The following is a 13,291-nucleotide window of genomic DNA, read 5'->3' as shown; positions in this document are numbered from 1 at the left end:
TAACACCTAGATCTTTTAATCATCTGCAGATATCTGATAACACCTAGATCTTTTAATCATCTGCAGATATCTGATAACACCTAGTTATTTTAATCATCTGCAGATAACTGATAACACCTAGATCTTTTAATCATCTGCTATTATCTGATAACACCTAGATCTTTTAATCGTCTGCTAATATATGATAACACCTAGATCTTTTAATCATCTGCTGATATCTGATAACACCTAGATCTTTTAATCATTTGCAGATATCTGATAACACCTAGATATTTTAATCATCTACAGATATCTGATAACACCTAGATCTTTTAATCATCTACAGATATCTGATAACACCTAGTTATTTTAATCATCTGCAGATAACTGATAACACCTAGATCTTTTAATCATCTGCTATTATCTGATAACACCTAGATCTTTTAATCATCTGCTATTATCTGATAACACCTAGATCTTTTAATCATCTGGTAATATCTGATAACACCTAGATCTTTTAATCATCTGCAGATATCTGATAACACCTAGATCTTTTAATCATCTGCAGATATCTGATAACACCTAGATCTTTTAATCATCTACAGATATCTGATAACACCTAGTTATTTTAATCATCTGCAGATAACTGATAACACCTAGATCTTTTAATCATCTGCAGATAACTGATAACACCTAGATCTTTTAATCATCTGCTGATATCTGATAACACCTAGATCTTTTAATCATCTGGTAATATCTGATAACACCTAGATCTTTTAATCATCTGTAGATATCTGATAACACCTAGATTTTTTAATCATCTGCAGATATCTGATAACACCTAGATCTTTTAATCATCTACAGATATCTGATAACACCTAGTTATTTTAATCATCTGCAGATAACTGATAACACCTAGATCTTTTAATCATCTGCAGATATCTGATAACACCTAGATCTTTTAATCATTTGCAGATATCTGATAACACCTAGATCTTTTAATCATCTGCAGATATCTGATAACACCTAGATCTTTTAATCATCTGCAGATATCTGATAACACCTAGATCTTTTAATCATTTGCAGATATCTGATAACACCTAGATCTTTTAATCATCTGCAGATATCTGATAACACCTAGATCTTTTAATCATTTGCAGATATCTGATAACACCTAGATCTTTTAATCATCTGCAGATATCTGATAACACCTAGATCTTTTAATCATCTATAGATATCTGATAACACCTAGATCTTTTAATCATCTGTAGATGTCTGATAACATCAAGTTCTTTTAATCATCTGTAGATATCTGATAACACTTAGATCTTTTAATAATCTGCGGTAAGCAGATAGCTGTTTTACAGTAAGCTAAATAAAAATACCAAAATATAATCCATCCGTTTTCTTTGATCGAATTTACAATTTGTTTGCTATTCAAAATATCACGATAATTTTACTTCACGTGAGATTGGAAAAAGTCACTTAAGCCTAAATTAGAAAAATCTTTCTCTTAACGATTTTATTTTTTACTGATAGGACAAAGTAATATTATTCTAAGGTATGTATGAGATAGCTGATTGATTAACGGATTTATACATTAAAAATCATAACAGCTGACATATTCTGATAATGCTGAAATATTTTATTTGATCAGATAATATAAAGAGGGTGAACGTGTTCTATTTGTAGAAAACAAGAGTTACTAGATATTGCTTAACAGTCAGGAAAGAGAACTAATATGTTAATCAACGTTTATGAGCTTTTCCTAAAATCACTATGTAAACTTAATTAAAAATGGTAATTTCAACACGAAACGCGTTACATGTATCGACAATATACAATCGCGAAAAATTACTTTGAAAGAACTAGGCGAAATATTTCAGCGATTTTCTATCTCGGCACTTTTGCTTGTTAACGCTAGAAACCAAAATACTCGAGATCCAAACTTTCGAACGATCCGTTGGCGTTACTGCAATCTGTTTGCTCACACAGAGCTTGCACATAGTTTGTAGTTCATATCTATCTTGTTTTCCAGTTTCCCTATTTCGTAGAACTCGCCTGTGCCGTGGTAATCCGGCAAATGGGATATTCGCGTGTTCTAGTATCGCGGACTTAACGAACGTGACGATCGAGGGCTGGCAAGCGGGTACGGTCGCTATGAACCAAACCTATCGACGCGATATAGGTGATATGGGCTGAAAAGGCGTGATATAAATAGTAGTACGATTTAAGCAGACGCCCGCGAAATACACGAGAATGAAATTTGGTCATTCGGATTGCCTTCGAATGTAGGTATTGAGGTCACTGGCGTAATACGTACTAAGGCGGCCCTCCAGGAAAACTTTGACACTTTTACGCGGATCGTGTAATTTGCCGCCCCGTTGTAGTTATATTACAACGGTCGTTCTTTGTTATTTTTTGTTGCTATAACAACGCGTCTATTTTTATTTTTGGTATCGATACGGTACTGAAGCTCAACTTCAAGATCGTATTTAGATTTGGCAAAACTTTAGTGGCGCATTTCAATGGCGCGTGGCTTAGCACGGCCCCAACATCGCTCTTTTTTGTAGATAATGGACCATGGCTTTCTCTACGCGTCCTTTAAAAAAACTCAGATTCGCTCGACTGTTTTCCGTACCGGCGAAGCACTTTATGTTATTGCTTTTTCTATATCTTATTGCGTAGATCATACAGTATATTATATATCTCAAAGTCGCTTACACTCTAAATTTGGGAGAGCGAGGCGGGCTTTGTATTTTCTCACGCCATTACGGTTTTGCCTCGTTCTTAATCAAGGATCGTGCCAAATATATTATGCTTGTGAACACGGGAGAGAGAGGAAGGGATGTTCACCGATAACGGTTTTACGTCGGGAAACAATCCTATTTACAAAATGAAAATTCATAGGTGAAGGACGGTGCTAGTGTAGCGGTATGGGTAATTCATAGATATGCACTTTCTGTTGAACACCGAGGAACCCTAGAATGCCAACATCATCCGTGAGAAACTTTGAAATACAACACGATTCACGGGTACAATTCGAACGCCAACCCAACCTGCGAGGACCCTCCAAATACCAACCCAACTCGCGAGGACCCCTTAAACGCTAACCCGACCTGCGAGAACGCTCCAAATACCAACCCAACTCGCGAGGACTCCTTAAACGCTAACCCGACCTGCGAGAACCCTCCAAATACCAACCCAACTCGCGAGGACCCCTCAAACGCTTACCCGACCTGCGAGGACCCTCCAAATACCAACCCAACTCACGAGGACCCCTCAAACGCCAACCCAAGCTACGAGGACCCTCCAAATACCAACCCAACTCGCGAGGACCCCTTAAACGCTAACCCGACCTGCGAGAACCCTCCAAATACCAACCCAACTCGCGAGGACCCCTCAAACGCTTACCCGACCTGCGAGGACCCTCCAAATACCAACCCAACTCGCGAGGACCCCTCAAACGCTTACCCGACCTGCGAGGACCCTCCAAATACCAACCCAACTCGCGAAGACCCCTCAAACGCTTACCCGACCTGCGAGGACCCTCCAAATACCAACCCAACTCTCGAGGACCCCTCAAACGCTTACCCGACCTGCGAGAACCCTCCAAATACCAACCCAACTCGCGAGGACCCCTCAAACGCTTACCCGACCTGCGAGGACCCTCCAAATACCAACCCAACTCACGAGGACCCCTCAAACGCCAACCCAAGCTACGAGGACCCTCCAAATACCAACCCAACTCGCGAGGACCCCTCAAACGCCAACCCAACCTGCGAGGACCCTAAAAATACTAACCCAACTCGCTAGGACCCCTCAAACGCTAACCCGACCTGCGAGGACCCTCCAAATACCAACCCAACTCGCGAGGACCCCTTAAACGCTAACCCGACCTGCGAGGACCCTCCAAATACCAACCCAACTCGCGAGGACCCCTCAAACGCTTACCCGACCTGCGAGGACCCTCCAAATACCAACCCAACTCGCGAGGACCCCTCAAACGCCAACCCAAGCTACGAGGACCCTCCAAATACCAACCCAACTCGCGAGGACCCCTCAAACGCCAACCCAACCTGCGAGGACCCTAAAAATACTAACCCAACTCGCTAGGACCCCTCAAACGCCAACCCAACCTGCGAGGACCCTCCAAATACCAACCCAACTCGCGAGGACCCCTTAAACGCTAACCCGACCTGCGAGGACCCTCCAAATACCAACCCAACTCGCGAGGACCCCTCAAACGCTTACCCGACCTGCGAGGACCCTCCAAATACCAACCCAACTCGCGAGGACCCCTCAAACGCTTACCCGACCTGCGAGGACCCTCCAAATACCAACCCAACTCGCGAGGACCCTCCAAATACCAACCCAACTCGCGAGGACCCCTCAAACGCTTACCCGACCTGCGAGGACCCTCCAAATACCAACCCAACTCGCGAGGACCCCTCAAACGCTTACCCGACCTGCGAGAACCCTCCAAATACCAACCCAACTCGCGAGGACCCCTCAAACGCTTACCCGACCTGCGAGGACCCTCCAAATACCAACCCAACTCACGAGGACCCCTCAAAGGCCAACCCAAGCTACGAGGACCCTCCAAATACCAACCCAACTCGCGAGGACCCCTTAAACGCTAACCCGACCTGCGAAAACCCTCCAAATACCAACCCAACTCGCGAGGACCCCTCAAACGCTTACCCGACCTGCGAGGACCCTCCAAATACCAACCCAACTCACGAGGACCCCTCAAACGCCAACCCAAGCTACGAGGACCCTCCAAATACCAACCCAACTCGCGAGGACCCCTCAAACGCCAACCCAACCTGCGAGGACCCTAAAAATACTAACCCAACTCGCTAGGACCCCTCAAACGCTAACCCAACCCACGTGGTCCCGTGGAATGCCAACGCAATTCACGAGTACCCAGCGAACACCAACCCAACCCAATACGAACGCAAAGATGACCAGTGAAGACCCATCGAAGGCCAAACTGACCCGAGAGGACTCCTCAAACGCTAATTAGAATTCTTCAAAAGCCAACCCACCCCATGAGGACGCATTGAAGGTCAATAGGACTTATGAGAACCCATTGAAGGCCAATAGGACCCATGAGTACTCCTCGAACACCAACCCTACCCGCGAGGACCATTTGAACTCTAAAACGGCCTTCGAGGATCCGACCAATGAGGACCCTTTGAACACCAAAACGATCCCCGAGAACCCCTCAAATTCCAATAAGAACAGTGATGATCCTTGCAGAGTCAACACGACTGGAACACGACCGGGTTCGTGTAGTAGTTTGGAATGCGATATTCAGCTAGGCTACTCAGTTAGGCTAATACCCAAGGCACCACCTTAGGCCTAAGTCATCAAGCGACTTTTAAAGCCATTAATCCAGGTTGCCGGGTTACAACGCGTAGGAGGGTGGTGGCAAGCCCTTCATGCCACGCGAGCCAACAGCTCCCTACACTAACTATTACCGTTAACCTCGACAAGTTTTTAAGGAAGGGAGACTGAAGAACTCGGAGGAAAACCCCTTAAACCAGTGAGGAGAGAACTTGCAAACTCAACGCGGAAGGAGTGGTTCCGAGTTTTCACCCAGTGCCACTCAAACACATCGTACTAAGAGACGATGACATGTTTATATTTGTTAGTTATAAATCTAAAAATTTGGAAGACGCCTATTTTACTTTTTCTTGGTTTGATGGACAAAAATTGGCATTATGGTCAACGCATCTTTACGTCCAAAAATGTTGGGGAAACAATTTATTTCAGGGGCACTTTGATCGTGGTTTAAGTTACCGGCACAAGGCAGAAAATAACGCAGATCGTTATTTAATCTTAACTAGGTCGTGTCTGGTAGATAATAAAAAGCAATCAAGCCCATCCGATCTCCGTTCTTTCTTTTCTCGTATAAAACTATATCTATATACCGGTATACGAATATTGACGGTAAAACTCATTTCCCGGAATTTCTATTCAGTAGCTAAGCATACACAGTTGATAGATAGAGCCTAATTCCGTCGCGTCGTGGTACGAAGGCCGAGGCTTCAGTAGGAGGATAGCGGCCTATTCGACTCTGGCAAAACTACTTTCTCGCTCCCCGACAAAAGGAGTCAAGCTATTAATTTCGCCTCCTAGATGACGCCTTTATCGCCGTATTCCTAAGCCACGAAACGCTGGCTGGTGGGAGGGACGCGCTGGGGGAAAAATACCATTTTTCAAGGCTCGCTATTAATTTGTTTTTGAGTCCCTAACATAAATCCTTGTCAATTTTTTCTGACGTTGGCGTAGCGGGGTATCATCCTTCCTGCCCCGATGTTTGGCTGATGCCGCGCCACCTTTACACCAGGGGCGCTGGCTCGCCGTCTCGTAATAGAAAACAGATGTTGAGTGACCATGGCGCCCATTTTCTCGCGAGACCCACTTTCCTTCAATCATTCATCCCTAATTTAGAATCCCCTAATTATTCGGACCATTTATTTTCGAAGGGGTGAGGGGTAGCCCCCCTGCCTATATTACGCGAGGTGGGTGGGGTGGTTTGGTCCAATTTTTGGCCCAATTCCAAAAAATCTACGAAGAGAAAGTATATATCATAGGTCCTCCTTGAAGGCCTTCTCCAGATGGGCCGCGCGCTTAATGATTATCAGATCGGCTTCTCATTTACATTTTTGGCAGCTTCTATCTTAATCTTTTGGACCCAAAATTCGATATTCGTATATTTTGACCCCCACTTAGTGGAGAATAGCTTTTACTCGTTCCCCGCCTTCGGTCGCGATTAGCGGTGAAATTTTAAAACGCGTGCGTAATTCCACGATGCTTAGGACAGTGGACGTGACGCGTCTTTTTAAACATAGAGGGCGCTTTCCCTCGTCTTGAGCCGCACCTTCGCCATATTCCTCAGGAGGCCGAGGTAATTATAGACTATTTTTATCGAATTTTAGGGCGCATACAGCTTCAACGGAGGAGCCTCCCTGTCCGCGTCTCCACCCAATTTTCTTGCTTAAAACTTTCCTTCTAAAATATTAGTCCTTTATTTTCCGAAAACGGCCCGAAGAGAAAGGCAAATCGCGTTAACGGATTTTTCATTGTGTTCAGGGCAAACTCGAGCTTCTTTTCAGATACCACTCTTCATTGATTTCATTTTTTTACTAGGCCCAATATTTTTCTTCCCATTAGTCGAGGTTTTATGAAATTATCGATTTAACTTATATTTTTCATCGTAATTTTCGTCGATTTTTCCATTACGCAGTTATCGGTTTTAATTTGCATATTTTTCAACTAAACGCGCGCGCTATTTTGTACGATTTCCTTCGATTTCTCGCCACTTTGGGAAGCATCGGGGATTTTTTAGGGTCGTTTGACTTTCATCTCAATGGGCCACGCTGTAACGGGATTTACAAAGAAAAAAAAATTGTCTTTCAAAACGCGGGGTGCTCTGGAAATTAGATTTTATTTTCCTAAAATGAAAAACCACGGATACGTGACTTTTCTTACGGAGCTACCTGCTTGTGGCCGGTGAGGGTTCTTTGTTGCGGGAAACTAACAATTGTAAGAGAGATTCGCATTTTCGCATCCAAATCAAAAATAATATTCCTTTAGCTTCAAACTAAGTGAATGTCTTTTATAAGACTCGCTTTCAAAAAAAGAGTTTTTGTGAAATTTAGGTTAGAGGCAAATTTCAATTAAACTTTCTTCAATCTGTGAGGTTTGTCTGATAAAATTCAATAATTAATTGAACTTTTTTCCATATAAATCTCAGCCATCTTACGGGCAACATTGTAAGCTGTTTTTTTTTTTGCTTCGGTAGATTCGTCTGATGGCAAGTCAAAACTTCTATTTTTTATAAATATTTTATTCGTACGCCTTTACTCCGTAAATTAAATTAAGTACATTTTTAATGAACTTAACTGAAAAACTGAAAGTCGAATCTCGCCCAAAGCTTTTAAAAACTCGCAGTTAGAACTTTAAAAACTTGGAAAAGCCAGTGATTCAATAACTATGTTACTCACACTCATTGGATACTCTCTTACCTCCCTGTGTTGAATTTGATGCTGTTTGCCGAAATTGGCGATTTTTTTAGGCCATATAAATTCAAAATATATTAGAAGGTTTTTATACAAAATTTGGTTTTAAAATATATGTACATAAGTCTACAATTTTTTAGAAGTATTACACGAATATTACACGTCCAATATTTTTATTAAGAGCCTTTTGGAAAAATATCTGGATAACGGAATTGGTCTCGATGGGGGCCATTTTATTTTTCTTTTGACGTCACTTTGAGAATAGCTTTCTATAAAATATTTCCAAAAGAAACATGCATATGGAAAAATATTATAAAGATTTATGATATTAATTAGACTAAACGATTATCATTGATTATTTTGATTAAAACTTAAATTGATATATAAAGAAGTAGGTGTGAAAATATTTCGTTAATAATATTTTCTTTTTTATCTTGCATTTTATCACAGATGCGAAAACTATAGACCTGGATTACTTTGCTCATGGACACACCAAGACGTCATTACGGCCTTTGAATGCAGCTATAAACGCTAATTAGTAGATGAAAAAAGCGAGGCAAGTCATCACCCATCACCCGTCATCATCACCATCACGCAAGCGTGACTGAGAATGTAAAAGAAATTTAAACAACACAACGTATTGTTAAAAAAACGAGTTCGAATCAGCCTGCCTAAAATTGTCACGTTGAACTTTCGAATGAGGAAGGAAATGTGTATAAGAATAATTTTATTATTTTAACAAACGACGTAAGCTTGTGTATATATTCTTCAAAAGAAATCTAATCCCCCTAACTTACTATTTTCTTCCCCTTAATAGTATATTTTGTCATCCCACTAGCGCGGAATCTATTTGAAATATATTGGATAAATATACCTTGTATATTTTAATACCCTGCAGTAGATACGGTATTTTTTATACAATGATAGAATTTAATATAAAGAAGTTGGAAGAAAAAAAATAAGAAGATTGGATCCTTTCTTCGCCAATTGCGCGAAAAAATACGATTCTGCGCCGAAAGAAATACAATTTCGGGAGGTTGTGTGGAAAACGGTCTTGGTAATTTCTCTTGTAAGTTTCAAATGATCAAAAGTGAAAAAGATAGTTTTTGTTAAAAGAAGTTTGACCAAAATATCCGAGAATAGATTTGACTATATATATTAGAGGAAAATGTTTTAAACTGAGGATTTTAGGTTTCTTGGAACAAATTTCTCCGTCGTTGGTACTTTTAGATTTATCGATTAGATATACATTATAGTTAAAGAAAACTACTAATGAAAAAATTTAAGATCATTTCAGATAAAATTAGTTTTAAGGCCCACCTTTTTTAGTTAATAATAAGAACTAAATATAATAAAATTCAAGGGAATTAATTTTCTATCAAACTTAACAAGGGGAAATGTTACCCAAATTACTTCAGTTTAAAATTTGAACTGTGACTTGAGCTGTCGGCTTTTCATTTGTTACGTCAACAATTTCATTTTAATAGATTGAAATATTTCAGGCAACCCAGAAAAATGAAACACGAGCGTTTTCAAATGAAATAAACGTTGAAGGCAACGCGGCCAAGGTAGTTTAAGTCGCGTTTCGTTAAAGCTTTTGCATTTCACTTTTAAAATACAATTTTTACTCTCAGTAACGACGGGGAAATTTCCATACGCTTACATGGCGTGAAATTTAACCTCAAATATCTCAGGTCGCAGTTAGGATTTTAAAATTCGGGCTTCCGCACGACGTAGTAATTCAAATCGATATTTCATCACCACGCACAGTTTTTTAATTGGAGAGGACGACAAATCTTTTCGCTTTTAATATTATCAGAAGTATATAATATATCTTAAGATAAGTATCTACCTATCCATATTGCTTATATAATAAAATTGAAACATCAGGATCCAACGGATTTTCCCAAATACTATACAGAAGAAATAAGTGCGGGTCTAAATAAATTATAAAGTAACTTACTAAATCTATTACATCAGGAAAATATTGATAGTAAATAAGTCAATTTTTTCTAAATTTTTACGTAGTTAGTCGGGGTAATAACCCGCGAAGGTGCATTATCCAATATGTGTGTACTTTTTAAGCCTTATTTTATATACTTCTGATATTACTGCGCAAAATACAATTTTAACCATCAATGAATTAATTTCAATGGGAAGCCTTTACTCGATTAAACCGATATCAAGATCATTAAATATTAATTATAAAAATTAAATATTTGACGAATCAATACGTTTAAATTAAACCTGTCAATGCGTTTAATTATTAAACGCTCGCTTACCTTCCGGTTAATTTAATATTCCATTAAATTAAAAAAAAATTATTCACGCACGTAAAATATATAGAAAAGATAAAATATCTCTGAAATTAACAAAGATTAGGAATCGTCGGAATTGCTTTGAGCTCGCGTGAGCTATTTGAAAATCTAGGTCCTATCCTTTCGTCGTCTGTTCGAAATAATTTTATATTAAACGCGGTGCGGAACCTCACAGAGAAAGCCAGAGATAAGTGCTTGTAAACAGACGCGTCTCTGATCCCCCAACCTCGAATTCAATTTCGGGTCCGAGTCTCTTTGTTTACGGGAGATAACGGTGTATCTAGTAGCTGCTCTTCCAATTTAAAATGTCAACCGTCGGCTCTCTTTGAATCGAGAATGTACCCAGCGTAATGAAGGAAAGTCAATCGAGCTTTTCCTCCTTTATGGCCCCTTGCGTGTCTCGAACGTTGTTCGTTTCCAAAGATCACCTCGCGCTCTCTTGAAATCGATTAAGATTTGGGTGTTGGAAAGTAACAAAAGAGTACGCCCCGCCAATCGTAATTTTGAGTTTCCCCGCAGTGTCACTTTGATAAATCCAGAGAGCGCTAAACATTTCCCCGCCTTCCTTCTAATTGACGACGCTATTCTCTCTAGCGCAACAAACAGCCCTAGAGTTTAATTGTCTTACTTGTTTTAATCGAAGTTTACGCTCGCCGAATTGTAAACTTTTACAAAAGATTTTTCATCGCCATGCGTGGAAACGATAAAAGTTATATTACTTTAGTTTTATTACTGATGAACTTATAAAACTGACAATATTAAAATTTTGCTTTCTGTAGAGCATCTGCAATTTAGTATCTATGAAAGCGATTTTTATTGATATTGGAATTGAATATTTCGCTACGCGTTTAAGGTAGGTAGATAAAATTTTAACTTTAATTTTTAGCATTTTGGAAAGTGAAACGTTATTTTACGGTGCCAAGGTTCGCGGTGAAGGCTACGTTGCTTAAATGTTTCGAAGCATTTTGCATATACAAGAGGGGCATGGATTCCCATTAGAGACGTTTACATTGATTTAACCAGAAAACTATATATTTATACACTTGAAATGTCTAAGGAAGACTATGGTGGCCCAGATGATTCTTTCAAAAAAGGGTGTGGTTTTAAGGGCAGATTTTCGCTCGAGACGTGCTAAGCTTTAGAAGCGGCTCCTAGTCGACATTATGCCTTGCCTCGAATAGAAGTCCACTTACCTCCTTTGCTCTTTTTAAACCATCTAAATATGTGATTTTACGCGTAACTAGACCAGTTTCTTGATCGTCAGTGTGATAACTAATCGGGGTTTATTAAATGAATTTTCACGCAACGACGTGACATCTGAGCCAATGAATTTGAAATAACGCGTTACATTGGACGTGGTTTAAGCTTCACCAGTTTCTCAGGCCGCTTTCGAAGCACTGTGTCCATGGTGACTTAGACATTGCAAGTGTATACCTGATTCAACAAATTGTGATAAAATATTAGGAATATTTGTCATTCCCGGCCAAAATTAATTAGTCAATTACCGGCGTATGGAAACAGAAATTTGTCAATTCAAGGTTTATCTTACATGGGGATTACCCGAGGTGTTTATTGCTGATTTTGTTCATAGTTGGACGTAATGTAGCCCTATATGAGAAATGAAATTTTTCAAAAGGAAACGTTGCACTACCCACTCGATTTGCGATCGCAACCGAAAATATTTTTGACCACTAAAAACCCAAAAATCTCCATTTAAAAAAGCATGGAATTTTCTCGGTGAAAATTTAAAAAACATTTAATCACGAAATGGGTAATTTGGACCACATTTAGGTAAATTTAATCAAGTTTGGGTAAATTGGAAAATTTTGGGGTAAAATAAGGAAATGGAGATTTTTTTGGTTTTAAGTGGTCAAAAACATTTTCGGTTGCCATGGCAAATCGAATGGGTAGTGCAACGTCTCCTTTTGGGAAATTTCATATCACATATAGGTCTACATCACTCCCGACATTGAACAAAATTGGCCATAAACACCTCGGGTACTCTCCTTGTTAGTACCAACGACGGGTTAGATAGAAAATATGGCTATTAATATCTTAAATGAATTTGATAAACGTAATCGAAAGTGATAAACCGAATTATACGTTAACTTTTGGGAAGTAAAGAAAAAAAGTTGAATGAAAGAAACGATAACGACGCTAGAAATGACGTTAAAATTCATCTTCATCCGAAGAAGAGGAACAAAATTGAAACTGAAGTGATTCCGCTCACCTTTCTCTGCCCTCTTCCTAAAAAGAAACATAAGACTGGGTAATATCAATAATAAATTTTGGAAAGTGACGTCTCTACGCTACGTTTAGGAAAAAAGAAAAGCTACGTCACCCGCAAATTCGCTAGACTTGTCAATTTTTCTAGTTCGCGCTTTTTCCACCAACCAAATGTATCAGAGAAAAAAGAATATATATAGTAGGAAAAGCGAAGGGGAGTGAAAGGTATTTGCTAAGCCTAACAGCCATTTTTCTTATTTTCTTTACTGTAAAACGTGCAAAGGCTTAACAGTGACACGTATAAACCTGCCTACTAGAGAAGAAATTGTTTTAAAAAATGCGCTTCAAAGTCAACTTTTCTTTCCGGCGTAAGGCAGGGAAGATTGCGTTTTATTATTTTTTCACGTGAAATTTGGAACCTTCCCGGATTCGTTCTCGGAATCAACCAGGCCTATTTAAACCCTTGTTCTCGAGGAACTAATTTATTTTCTTTCTACTTTGAAAACGCGAGCGAAGCTAAAGTTATAACCTTTCTTGAGATACAAGAAATCTTTTCGTTTATTACAGAATGGTACTCCGTGGTGCCATGCAACTGCACTGTTTGCCGCTTATATCATCTTACAAATGCTTAATCCATATTCGCGCTACGTTTTCCGCTCTTTTCTATCACCTTTGACCGAGAATAAACTGAAAATTTGTTTCCAGGGTGATTTTGAATTTAACTTTTAATTCAGC

The 13,291-nt window shown here is 39.6% G+C and overlaps 1 protein-coding gene across 4 annotated transcripts in view; it reads left to right on the top strand.

The window, feature by feature from the left end:
• LOC149948791 (octopamine receptor beta-2R-like) overlaps positions 1–9,220 on the top strand; it is a 200,252-nt gene extending 191,032 nt beyond the window's left edge. For 3 of the 4 annotated variants that reach the window (XM_090173926.1, XM_090173927.1, XM_090173925.1), the window contains exon 5: positions 8,463–9,220. The gene's annotated coding sequence lies outside the window, so the exon portion shown is untranslated. The remainder of the gene's footprint in view (positions 1–8,462) is intronic. The other variant, XM_090173928.1, reaches the window with a different exon arrangement.
• The last annotated feature ends 4,071 nt before the right edge of the window (positions 9,221–13,291 follow it).

This window comes from Leiobunum rupestre, chromosome 4, assembly GCF_980474605.1.
Source record: "Leiobunum rupestre chromosome 4, qqLeiRupe1.1.hap1, whole genome shotgun sequence".
NCBI classification, from domain to species: Eukaryota; Metazoa; Arthropoda; class Arachnida; order Opiliones; family Sclerosomatidae; genus Leiobunum; species Leiobunum rupestre.
Note: the sequence above shows the minus strand (reverse complement) of the source record. Positions and strands in the feature narration are given on the sequence as shown.